This window comes from Eleutherodactylus coqui, chromosome 1 (assembly GCF_035609145.1).
Source record: "Eleutherodactylus coqui strain aEleCoq1 chromosome 1, aEleCoq1.hap1, whole genome shotgun sequence".
Taxonomy (NCBI): Eukaryota; Metazoa; Chordata; class Amphibia; order Anura; family Eleutherodactylidae; genus Eleutherodactylus; species Eleutherodactylus coqui.
Window position 1 is genome coordinate 535,729,566 of NC_089837.1, and position 11,617 is coordinate 535,741,182.

Below are 11,617 nucleotides of genomic sequence, written 5' to 3' on the forward strand. Positions count from 1 at the left end.
AAATTTAGCTTATGCACTAATCTTGATTCTAGTGCTATATTTATGTACCAAGCCTGATTCTGGTGCTGTACTTATGTAGTGACCTTGGCTCTGGTTTTGTATTTGTGTTATGAGCTTGGTTCTGGTGCTGTATTTATGTACCGAGCCTGATTCTGGTGCTGTACTTATGTAGTGACCTTGGCTCTGGTGCTGTATTTATGTATGGAGCTTGGTTCTGGTGCTGTACTTATGTATCAAGCCTGATTCTGGTGCTGTACTGATGCAGTGACCTTGGTTCTGGTGCTGTACTGATGTAGTGACCTTGGTTCTGGTGCTGTACTGATGTAGTGACCTTGGTTCTGGTGCTGTATTTATGCATGGAGCTTGATTCTGGTGCTGTACTTATGTAGTGACCTTGGCTCTGGTTTTGTATTTGTGTTATGAGCTTGGTTCTGGTGCTGTATTTATGTACCGAGCCTGATTCTGGTGCTGTACTGATGCAGTGACCTTGGTTCTGGTGCTGTATTTATGTACAGGTTTATAATCTTTTTTAAGCCTGATGAAGAAGCCAGAATCCTCCCATGCGGTTGTAAGGTCACGCCTCTTTGTTAGCCCTTACCAGATCTCATATCTAGGGGTTACTGTATGGGGAGAGCAGCCTTGCGGGGTGGAGGAGCAGATTGTAGCTAGTTTCACATGAACTATTCTGGGTAAATGTAGGCATCTATGCCCCAGTAACAGGGATTAGTGTCCCGGCCGGGCTGTGTGTTACTAAGCTGAGCTGCATGGGGATCCACAGTGCTGTAGGGTTGGGTCGGTAGACCCGTGGTCAGCCCGGACATGTAGACAGAACCACCACAGGTACCAGTACTTTCTTCAACCTTCTCCTAGTATCTAGTAACTTTCATCACAGAGCTGAGTGGGAACTGCTGCAAACTGCTGAGCGGTACACTAGCGGAATGGAGAAGCGGCGGATCCGACGGGGCGTCTGTGCCAATCTGTGCTGCATTTGTGGGAGTCGGCCCCATTCATCCCACAGCTGCCGAATGGGCTAGGGGTCCGTCTTGCTGCACCGCTGAGGACTGTGATTGGTTGCAGTGCTCATTGTGTATACGGAATATTACCAGGTGCAGCATGTAAGCCGAGCCGGCAGGAGGATTGAGGGTCTCAGAATGAGGCTTTCATTATTTTTTGCACTTGCCTGCAGTTAAAACAAAACTCTGGAAATCCCTTTAAGAGGGGCTCCGGATGTCCACTTTGCAGTTTCCTTACTTTAGTACATTTTCAAACTCTTTGGTTCCTCACATTGCAGCCCCTGTGGAGACTAAACCCGCTGCAGGGTACGTTTATTTTGTGTTGGCTTGCTGTGTGACCTGCTATCTGTGTCCTGTCCTGTTGCAGCTTGCTGTGTGACCTGTGTCCGGTTCTGCTGGACTCCTGGTTAGTGTAGGGACTAGCAGTATAACCAGGAGCCGTGAAGTGGCCCGCTAGCTTTCACATCTTGTACAAAATGTCAACTAATACCTGGTATTTACATTCAGCTTATCATCTGTTACTAGTGGTTGCATTGTGCTGCTGTGTATTCTGGCTCTGTGTGTCCTGTTGTTCTGTCTTTGTCATGTGGCATGTGTATGTCTCCTGTTCTGTGGCGTGGCTCCTAGGATCAGCTAGGGCCCAGTTCCGCCCTCCATTGTGGTGATGTCCCCGCTTAGGTAGGGCCACTGTTACCCCCCTTGTAGCACAGGGTCAGTTGCCTTAAACCTGTGTGAAATCCATGTGAATCTCCTGTGTTCCCGTGTGCATGCATACTACAACTACTACTACGACTACCATTTGGGTACGATCGTGTGGGTCCTCATGCTTGGTTTTGCCCAGACGATCGTAACACAGTTCTGCTACATACATGTCACATGTCTCCTCGCACACAGTTAACTGATCACATGCTCCTCCATCTATCACATGCACGGCCCTGCTGCTCCATCTGTCTGTTACACACAAGGCTCTGCAAAGTGAAGTACCTGTGATGATGTCACTGTGATGTAATCATCAGGGGTGGAGGTCAGAGCCAGATGACTGCTGACATGACAATGACATCATCACAGGTCCTGTGAGCACACGGCTGCTGTCAGGCTCTGTACATTTTATTATGTATGTTGTAGGACCTGCGATGACATCGCCACCATGTGATCAGGGGTGGATTAACTCACACGTCACACACGGACGGACAGACAAGTGGTCGTTAGCAGCATGCAGTAAATCTCTTTTCTGACCCTTTCTTGTTCACATTTGTCCTGTTCTTGGTTCTGGTGCTGCTCTGATGTTATATGTCAGGATTGGCTGCTATCGGGGTTGCCGTGGCCGCACGGCAGACACTGTCGCCCCTGCTGCGATTGCGTGACGCAGGGGGACTCCTACGCTGGTCATCACTCCTGGCCGCCCGGCTCCTACACGGCGCAGAGGTGCTAGGAGCATGGCGGCTGCTGCCCGGCGCCGTGTTCCTGTTTCCATGGCAGCCTGTTGCATCTCCTCTGACCTAGTCTGGTCTGCTAGTGCTGAGGGAGGTTCTCCCAGCACTTTCTGATCATCCTGCTGCTGTCAGGTGCTCTGCTCCAATCAGCTGCTGGGGCGGGATATCAGGTGCTCCGCCCCAATCAGCCGCTGGGGCGGGATGTCAGGTGCTCTGCTCCAATCAGCTGCGGGGGCGGGATGTCAGGTGCTCCGCTCCAATCAGCTGCTGGGGCGGGATGTCAGGTGCTCTGCTCCAATCAGCTGCTGGGGCGGGATGTCAGGTGCTCTGCTCCAATCAGCCGCTGGGGCGGGATGTCAGGTGCTCCGCCCCAATCAGCTGCTGGGGCGGGAGCTCTGACAGCATTTAAACCCCTCAGTTACCTCCATACACTGCCAGTGTTGGTTTAGGCTTCCCTGCACTCACCAGCGTTACCTTGGACTCCTCTTTTCTAGTGTATTGACCTCGGCTTTCCCCCTGACCCGACTTCGTCTCCTCCTTCTGTACTGCGTCTCTCCGGACTGACTTTTAGTCCTTGACCCTGGCTTGCTCCTGGACTGGTTTGTGGTTTTCCCTTTGTGCTTCGCTCTGGTTGTCTGTTTGTCTGTCCGTTTTTCTGTTTCCAGGGATTGTGGATTCCCCCAGCATTCCCCTAGCCAGTGTAGGGACCGTCGCCCAGTTGCCCGCCTGGGGTTAGCCAGGAGTGGAGGCATGTAGGCAGGGACAGTGGTTGTGGGCTACGTTGCAGGGACCCCCGACTCCTGCTTTTCCTGGTTCCCTGACATTATGAGCTTGGTTGTAGTGATGTATATATGAGTTTGTGTTACCATACAGCGCGACGCGTCGCTCCGGCGTCGGCTCCGGCGGCCTGGAGCCCTGTGTCGAGGTTATCCCAGCAGCTGTGGGCGGCGGCATGGGCGTGTCCGCCCGTAGGGTGCCGCCCGCCCTCCTCCGTTCTTCTTATACAGCAGTGGGCGGAGTTGCCTCCTCCCACTCTCCGCCCCTGGGCGGAACCTTGTGGTTAAAACACTGGCAGTGAAGTGAGCTCATTGCCAGTTATTGGTTCTGCATGCACCTAGCCAGTCTGTCTGCGGTTCTCCTCAGTCAGCCCCTAGTTGTCGGTCAGCTCCCTCTGGTCCCCTATTACTCTGTCTGTTTGTGTTGGTTCTGTTTGCCCCTAATCTGGTCTGGCCCAGTCAGCACTAGTTGCTATCCAGCACCCTGCCAGTTTGCCTGTGAGTTCCATCTCCAGCTTTGTAGTTTTGTTGGTCTGATTCATCTGCCTCCTCCGTCGGCACTCTGTTCCCCCCATTAGGTAGTTTCCTGCTTGTCAGTCGCCAGGTCCCTAGCCAGGGCAGGGACCGTCGTCCAGTTGTCCGCCTGGGGTTAGCCAGGGCCGAGGCAAGTAGGCAGGGACAGTGGGGGTGCGGGAGATCAGGGCACCCCAACTGGCGCTCGGGGGGCAGAGTGCCGTAACATAATAACTGGCCCTTAAAATATTGTTTTTCTTTTTATGGCAGCGATCAGCGCCCTTGCAAACCAGCTGCAAGACCTGGTGCCGGTGATCCGGGATTTGTCAGCTCGCATGGTGGCCCAGGAGCAGTGGGCGTTGTCGCAGGAGCAGAATGCCGTTACCAGTCCCGAACCCAAGTGCCCTCTTCCCGAGGTGTTCTCTGGGGAGAGGAACAAGTTTTTCGTTTTTCAACAGGCGTGTCGCCTGTTTTTTCGGATGCGTCCCCGCTCTTCCGGCTCGGAGGTCCAGAGGGTCGGGCTCATAATGTCCCTGCTGCGGGGCTCTGCCCAGACTTGGGCCTTTTCCATTCCCGAGGGTTCCCCCTCCCTGCATTCGGTGGACTCCTTTTTTCAGGAACTCGGGGGCATCTTCGATGAACCGGACAGAGTGGGGTTGGCGGTTTCACGGTTGCTGGCGCTGCATCAGGGGTCGCTTTGTGTGGAGGATTATTGCTCCAGTTTCAGACGCTATGCGGGTGATACTGCATGGAACGATAGTGCCCTGAAAGACGTGTTTATGCAAGGTCTCTCGGACGCGGTCAAAGAACTGTTGATCTCCCATCCCGTTCCCGGGTCCTTAAAGGAGGCTATGGAGTTAGCAGTGAAGGCAGATAGGAGGCTCAGGGCTGGGAAGCAAGATAGACCGACCCATAGAGTCAGGGAGGTCATTTGTCCTGTCCCCTCCCCGTCCGTACCAGTCTCTGTTCCCGAACCTATGGAACTGGACCTGCTGGACCCCGAGGAGCGACGCCGGATTCGGTTATTACATCATCTCTGTCTCTACTGCGGGAAAGCTGGACATCGGGTGATAACCTGCCCCCGGAGGCCTCAGCGTCCACAGTCTGAATCGGCAGAAAGACTTCCAGTCCTAGGCGATTGCAGGGAGGGTCGCCTAGGACCTCAGGTACGTCCTAGACTTCTGATACCCTGCCAGGTTAGATTCCGGAACTTCTCCCGCCTAGGGCAGGCGTTTATTGATTCCGGAGCAGCTGCTAACCTGATAAGCAGGCATCTCGTTGAGCCCCTGAGGGCTGAATTTGTGGCGCTAAAGACGCCAATTCGTTTTGCTAGCATTGATGCTACTCCTCTTGCTTCGGGCTTGGTACGATGGAGGACCCCAGTGTTACAACTCACGGTGGGGGGTCGCCATTCGGAAGGTCTATCGTTCCTGGTAATGGAGAAAATGTCGGTAGACATGATACTAGGGATGCCGTGGCTGGCGTTGCACAACCCCCAATTCGATTGGGCCACTGGGGAGCTAACCCAGTGGGGGCCGTCCTGCCATAGCCATCACGCTTCCCTTCCTCCCTGCCCAGTCGATACCGCACTCAGTCCCCGAGGTCTCACTTACCTTCAAACCCCGCCCGCCCTGCTGCTGATGTCGCCACTGATGCCCTGCATAGGGGACGGAAGAAAGGGGTGGGGTCTCGTATGCAGTTGCGTTGTGAGGAGAGTCTGTCGGTATTTGAGCCGTACAGGGTGGGACTGAAGGGGTACCGGTCCTCTGGAAATCGCAAAAGGAGGGGTCGCAGGGGGTTCCATAAGTCGTTGTCGAAACCTGTTGTCTCTTCGGTGATGCCCACCTCCGGTCCCCCGCCGCCCACCCTGGTCTGTGATGAAGTGGAACACGAGGCTCAGGAGATCCCGGATTCTCGCCGGGGTACAGGAACCTTACAATATTTGGGGCCCCGGAAGAGTTTTTTGGAGTATGACAGCTCAGATGACAGTGATTTTAAAATTGGAGTTGCCTCATATTTTGAAGGCAGCGTCATTGGGAGCGAGGATGGGACAAGAGATAGTGGTGAACGTTCGGGCATTGACTCGGAAGACGACCTGAAACACGACGATATGTCAACGGTTGGTCCTGAAGAAGATGTAGAAAGGAGAGCCCCTGAAGGAAATGGGGCAGCCACAGGCTACCGAAGTCATGGACCTGAGGATCAGGCCATGGTGACCGCTCGGGAGGGTCACATTCTCGGGTTGGTACAGCGTTTTCACAGCCGTTTTTTGGACAAGCCTGGTCGAGTTTCCGGGGGCCCGGAGGTCCCCCGTCAGAGGGGGGGTAATGTTACCATACAGCGCGACGCGTCGCTCCGGCGTCGGCTCCGGCGGCCTGGAGCCCTTTGTCGAGGTTATCCCAGCAGCTGTGGGCGGCGGCATGGGCGTGTCCGCCCGTAGGGTGCCGCCCGCCCTCCTCCGTTCTTCTTATACAGCAGTGGGCGGAGTTGCCTCCTCCCACTCTCCGCCCCTGGGCGGAACCTTGTGGTTAAAACACTGGCAGTGAAGTGAGCTCATTGCCAGTTATTGGTTCTGCATGCACCTAGCCAGTCTGTCTGCGGTTCTCCTCAGCCAGTCCCTAGTTGTCGGTCAGCTCCCTCTGGTCCCCTATTACTCTGTCTGTTTGTGTTGGTTCTGTTTGCCCCTAATCTGGTCTGGCCCAGTCAGCACTAGTTGCTATCCAGCACCCTGCCAGTTTGCCTGTGAGCTCCATCTCCAGCCTTGTAAGTTTTGTTGGTCTGATTCTGCTGCCTCCTTTGTCGGCACTCTGTTCCCCCCATTAGGTAGTTTCCTGCTTGTCAGTCGCCAGGTCCCTAGCCAGGGCAGGGACCGTCGTCCAGTTGTCCGCCTGGGGTTAGCCAGGGCCGAGGCAAGTAGGCAGGGACAGTGGGGGTGCGGGAGATCAGGGCACCCCAACTGGCGCTCGGGGGGCAGAGTGCCGTAACAGTTTGTTTCTGGCTCTGTATTAATGTGTTGAGCTTGGTTCTGGTACAGTATTTATTCCCTGTTCTGGAGTGGCTACGCAGCTATCTTCCTGCTTTCTGCACAAACAGGATACAGGCATACTGCCTACAGTATAATATATATATATATATATATATATATATATAGGTTTTTTTCTTATGATGGGGCATCACAATTCCGCCATTGTGCCATCTTACCCCTGGCTGGCCCTGTGCTCAGACCACCTTATTGAGCTCGGCACGGATCTCTCTTCTGTGCTGGACACTGATAACCCATCCCACATCCTGAAGACAGTAGCGGTCTGGAGCCGTGACTGTGCAGAAGGATCGTGGGCAGAGCTACATTTTGACCTATTGAATTCACTGAGCGTATGGACGGGGCTGTACATCTATAGAATATTGATGGCGTAACCACAAAAGCTGTGCCAGCGAAAGTGCCCGCAGGAGATGTCTGCTGTCAGTGCAGTGGAGCGCTTCAGGTATGTTCTTGTGTTCCACATCAGGGTTAAGTTAAGTCAAGCTGCTGGGAGAATCGCAGGTCACACACAGTTGTGTAAAACATGACAGACTCTTTATTTGTTAACAAGCAGAAGTATTTATAATCCCTCTAGACAAACACACTGAAAACGAGGCCAGGGGTCACCTGACTGATACAGATGCAGAACTTGTTACAATTGTCTATTATTGGTTACTCATGCTTGGCGCATGCAGAGGCGTCGGTCTCTGGTCACATCTGAGATCAGTAATCTATAAGCATTCCTGGGCTTAGTTAAGGCTTACATAGTTAAATATATGGAAAGAAGGTCAAATAAAGTAAAAGAGACAAGAAAGAGTTTTATTGCTCAGCAGAATGCATTTCCAAGACGAAGTCCATCATTAATCGTCCGTCTTCCCCTGAGGAGACACTTGTGAAGGTCGGTCGCAGCTTTCTTCTTCGTGCCTTGCAGACCTCTGACTGTCCTGTTCATGGGCCAAAATATCTGAACACGAGAGTCAAGGAAGCCACAAAATGCAGTGAGGAAAAAGATGGCATTCAAGAACTATGGTGGCTGACAGTGGACCTCCTGTGGCCTCACGTAACCCCTTAGATGCCATGGTTAGTACCACATGCAAGAACTAAGGGGGCATTTACTTATTTCACAGATGTCTTACAATTATTATTTCCCTTATTTCTCATGTTTTGGTCATTTCATGCAAGTCCTCCAGGGATCTTGGGGATGCAGAACTGATCTGCGGATCTCAGGGGTTAAAGATTTTTATCTGCAGATCTCGAGAATGCGGGATTGATCTGCGGATCTCGGGGATGCGGTACTGATCTGCAAATATCAGGGATACAGGACTGATCTGCAGATCTCGGGGGTGAGGGATTAATCTGGAGATCTCAGGGATATGGGACTGATCTGTGGATGTCAGGGATACAGGATTGATCTGCGGATGTCAGGGATACGGCACTGAACTGTAGATCTCGGGGACTCGGGACTGATCTGTGGATCTCAAGGATTAAGGATTGATCTGCGGATCTTGAGGATGCAGGATTGATCTGTGGATCTCAGGGGTTAAGGATTTTTATCTGCGGATCTCGGGAATGTGAGATTGATCATCGGATCTCAGGGATACGGGATTGATCTGTGAATCTTGGGGATATGAGACTGATCTGTAGATTTCAAGGATATGGGACTGATCTGCTTATCTCGGGGATTGAGGATTGATCTGCAGATCTCGGGAATGATCAGTGGATCTCAGGGATGCGGAAATGATCTGCGAATATCGGGGATTCAGGATTGATCAGCAGATCTCAGGGTTACGGGACTGATCTGCAAATATCGGGGATTTGGGACTGATCTGAGGATCTCGGGGATAAGGGACTGATCCACAGATCTCAGGGATACGGGATTGATCTGCAAATATCGGGGATGCAGAACTGACCTGCAAATAACAGGAATGCGGACTAATCTGCAGATTTCAGGGATACGGCATTGATCTGTGGATCTTCAGGTTGCGGGACTGATCTGCTGATCTCTGGGATGCAGGATTGATCAGCAGATATCGAGGATGCGGGACTGATCTGCGGATCTTGGCGATACGGGACAGATCTGTGGATGTCGGGGTACGGGACTGATCTGTGGATCTCAGGGATTCGGGACTGATCTGCGGATTTGGGGGATACAGGACTGATCTGCGGACCTCCGGGATACGGGACTGATCTGCGAATCTCGGGGATGCGGGACTGATCTGCGGATCTCGGGGATGCGGGACTGATCTGCGGATCTCGGGGATGCGGGACTGATCTGCGGATCTGTGGGATACGGGACTGATCTGAGGATCTCGGGGATGCCAGACTGATCTGCGGATCTCGGGGATACGGGACTGATCCGCAGCTCTCAGGGATACGGGATTGATCTGCAAATATCGGGAATGCGGGACTGATTTGCGGATCTCGGGGATGCAGAACTGATCTGCCAATATAAGGGATGCGGGACTGATCTGCAGATCTCAGGGATATGGGATTAATCAGCAGATCTCGGGGATACAGGACTGATCTGCAATATCGGGGGTACAGGACTGATCTGCGGATCTCGGGGATGCGGGACTGATCTGCGGATCTCGGGGATGCGGGACTGATCTGCGGATCTCGGGGATGCGGGACTGATCTGCGGATCTCGGGGATGCGGGACTGATCTGCGGATCTCGGGGATGCGGGACTGATCTGCGGATCTCGGGGATGCGGGACTGATCTGCGGATCTCGGGGATGCGGGACTGATCTGTGGATCTCGGGGATACGGGACTGATCTGTGGATGTCGGGAATACTGGATTGATCTGTTGATCTCGGAGATTCCGGACTGATCTGCGGATCTCAGGGATTCCGGACTGATCTGCGGATCTCAGAGAATTCAGGGCTGATCTGCGAATCTGGGGGCCACGGGACTGGTCAGCGGACCTCAGGGATGCGGGACCGATCCGCAGATCTCAGGGATTCGGGACTGATCTGTGGATGTCAGGGGTACGGGACTGATCTGCGGATCTCAGGGGATACAGGACTGATCTGCAGATCTGGGGGATATGGGACTGATCTGCGGAACTGGGGGATTTGGGACTGATCTGCGGATGTGGGGATATGCGACTCTTCTGCGAATCTCAGGGATACGGGACTGATCTGTGGATCTCAGTGATACGGGACTGATCTGTGGATCTGGGGGATACGGGACTGATCTGCGGATCTCGGGGATTCAGGACTGATTGGTGGATCTGGGGGAGTCGGGACTGATTTGCGTTTCTGGGGGAGTCGGGACTCATCTGCAGATCTGGGGGATTTGAGACTGATTGCAGATCTGGGGGAGTCGGGACTCATCTGCGGACCTGGGGGATTTGGGACTGATCTGCGGATCTGGGGGATGCGGGACTGATCTGCGAATCTGGGGGATGCGGGACTGATCTGCGGATCTCTGGGATGCGGGACTGACCAGCGGATGTCGGGGATGCGGGACTGACCAGCGGATGTCGGGGATGCGGGACTGACCAGCGGATGTCGGGGATGCGGGACTGACCAGCGGATGTCGGGGATGCGGGACTGACCAGCGGATGTCGGGGATGCGGGACTGACCAGCGGATGTCGGGGATGCGGGACTGACCAGCGGATGTCGGGGATGCGGGACTGACCAGCGGATGTCGGGGATGCGGGACTGACCAGCGGATGTCGGGGATGCGGGACTAATCTGCGACTCTCGGGGATGCGGGACTGATCTGCGACTCTCGGGGATGCGGGACTGATCTGCGACTCTCGGGGATGCGGGACTGATCTGCGACTCTCGGGGATGCGGAACTGATCTGCGACTCTCGGGGATGCGGAACTGATCTGCGACTCTCGGGGATGCGGGACTGATCTGCAGGTCTCGAGGATATGGGACTGATCTGCGACTCTCGGGGATGCGGGACTGATCTGCGCATCTCTGGGATACGGGACTGATCTGCAGGTCTCGAGGATATGGGACTGATCTGCAAATCTCGGGGATACGGGACTGATCTGCGAATCTCAGGGATGTGGGACTGATATGCGGATCTCGGGGATACGAGACTGATCTGCGGATCTGGGGGATTCGGGACTAAACGGCTGATCTGGGGGATTCCGGACTGATCTGTGGATCTGGGGGATTCGGGACTGATTTACGGAACTGGGGGAGTCGGGACTGATCTGCGGATCTCGGGGATACGGGACTGATTTGCAGATCTCGGGGATACGAGACTGATCTGCGGATCTCGGGGATGCGGGACTGATCTGTGGATCTCAGGGATATGGGACTGATCTGTGGATCTCAAGGATATGGGACTGATCTGTGGATCTCAGGGATACGGGACTGATTTGCGGATCTCGGGGATACGGGACTGATCTGCGGATCTCGGGGATACGGGACTGATCTGCGGATCTCGGGGATACGGGACTGATCTGTGGATCTCAGGGATACGGGACTGATCTGTGGATCTCAGGGATACGGGACTGATTTGTGGATCTCGGGGATGCGGGACTGATCTGCAGATCCCGGGAATACAAGACTGATCTGCGGATCTTGGGGATGTGGGACTGATCTGCTAGACTCAGAGATATGGGACTGATCTGTAGATCTCGGGGATATAGGACTGATCTGTAGATCTTTGGATACGGGACTGATCTGCGGATCTCAGGGATACGGGACTGATCTGCAGATCACGGGAATACAAGACTGATCTGCGGATCTTGGGGATGCGGGACTGATCTGCGGAACTCGGAGATATGGGACTTATCTGTAGATCTCGGGGATATGGGACTGATCTGTTGATCTTTGGGATACGGGACTGATCTGTGGATCTCAAGGATATGGGACTGATCTGTGGATCTCAGGGAT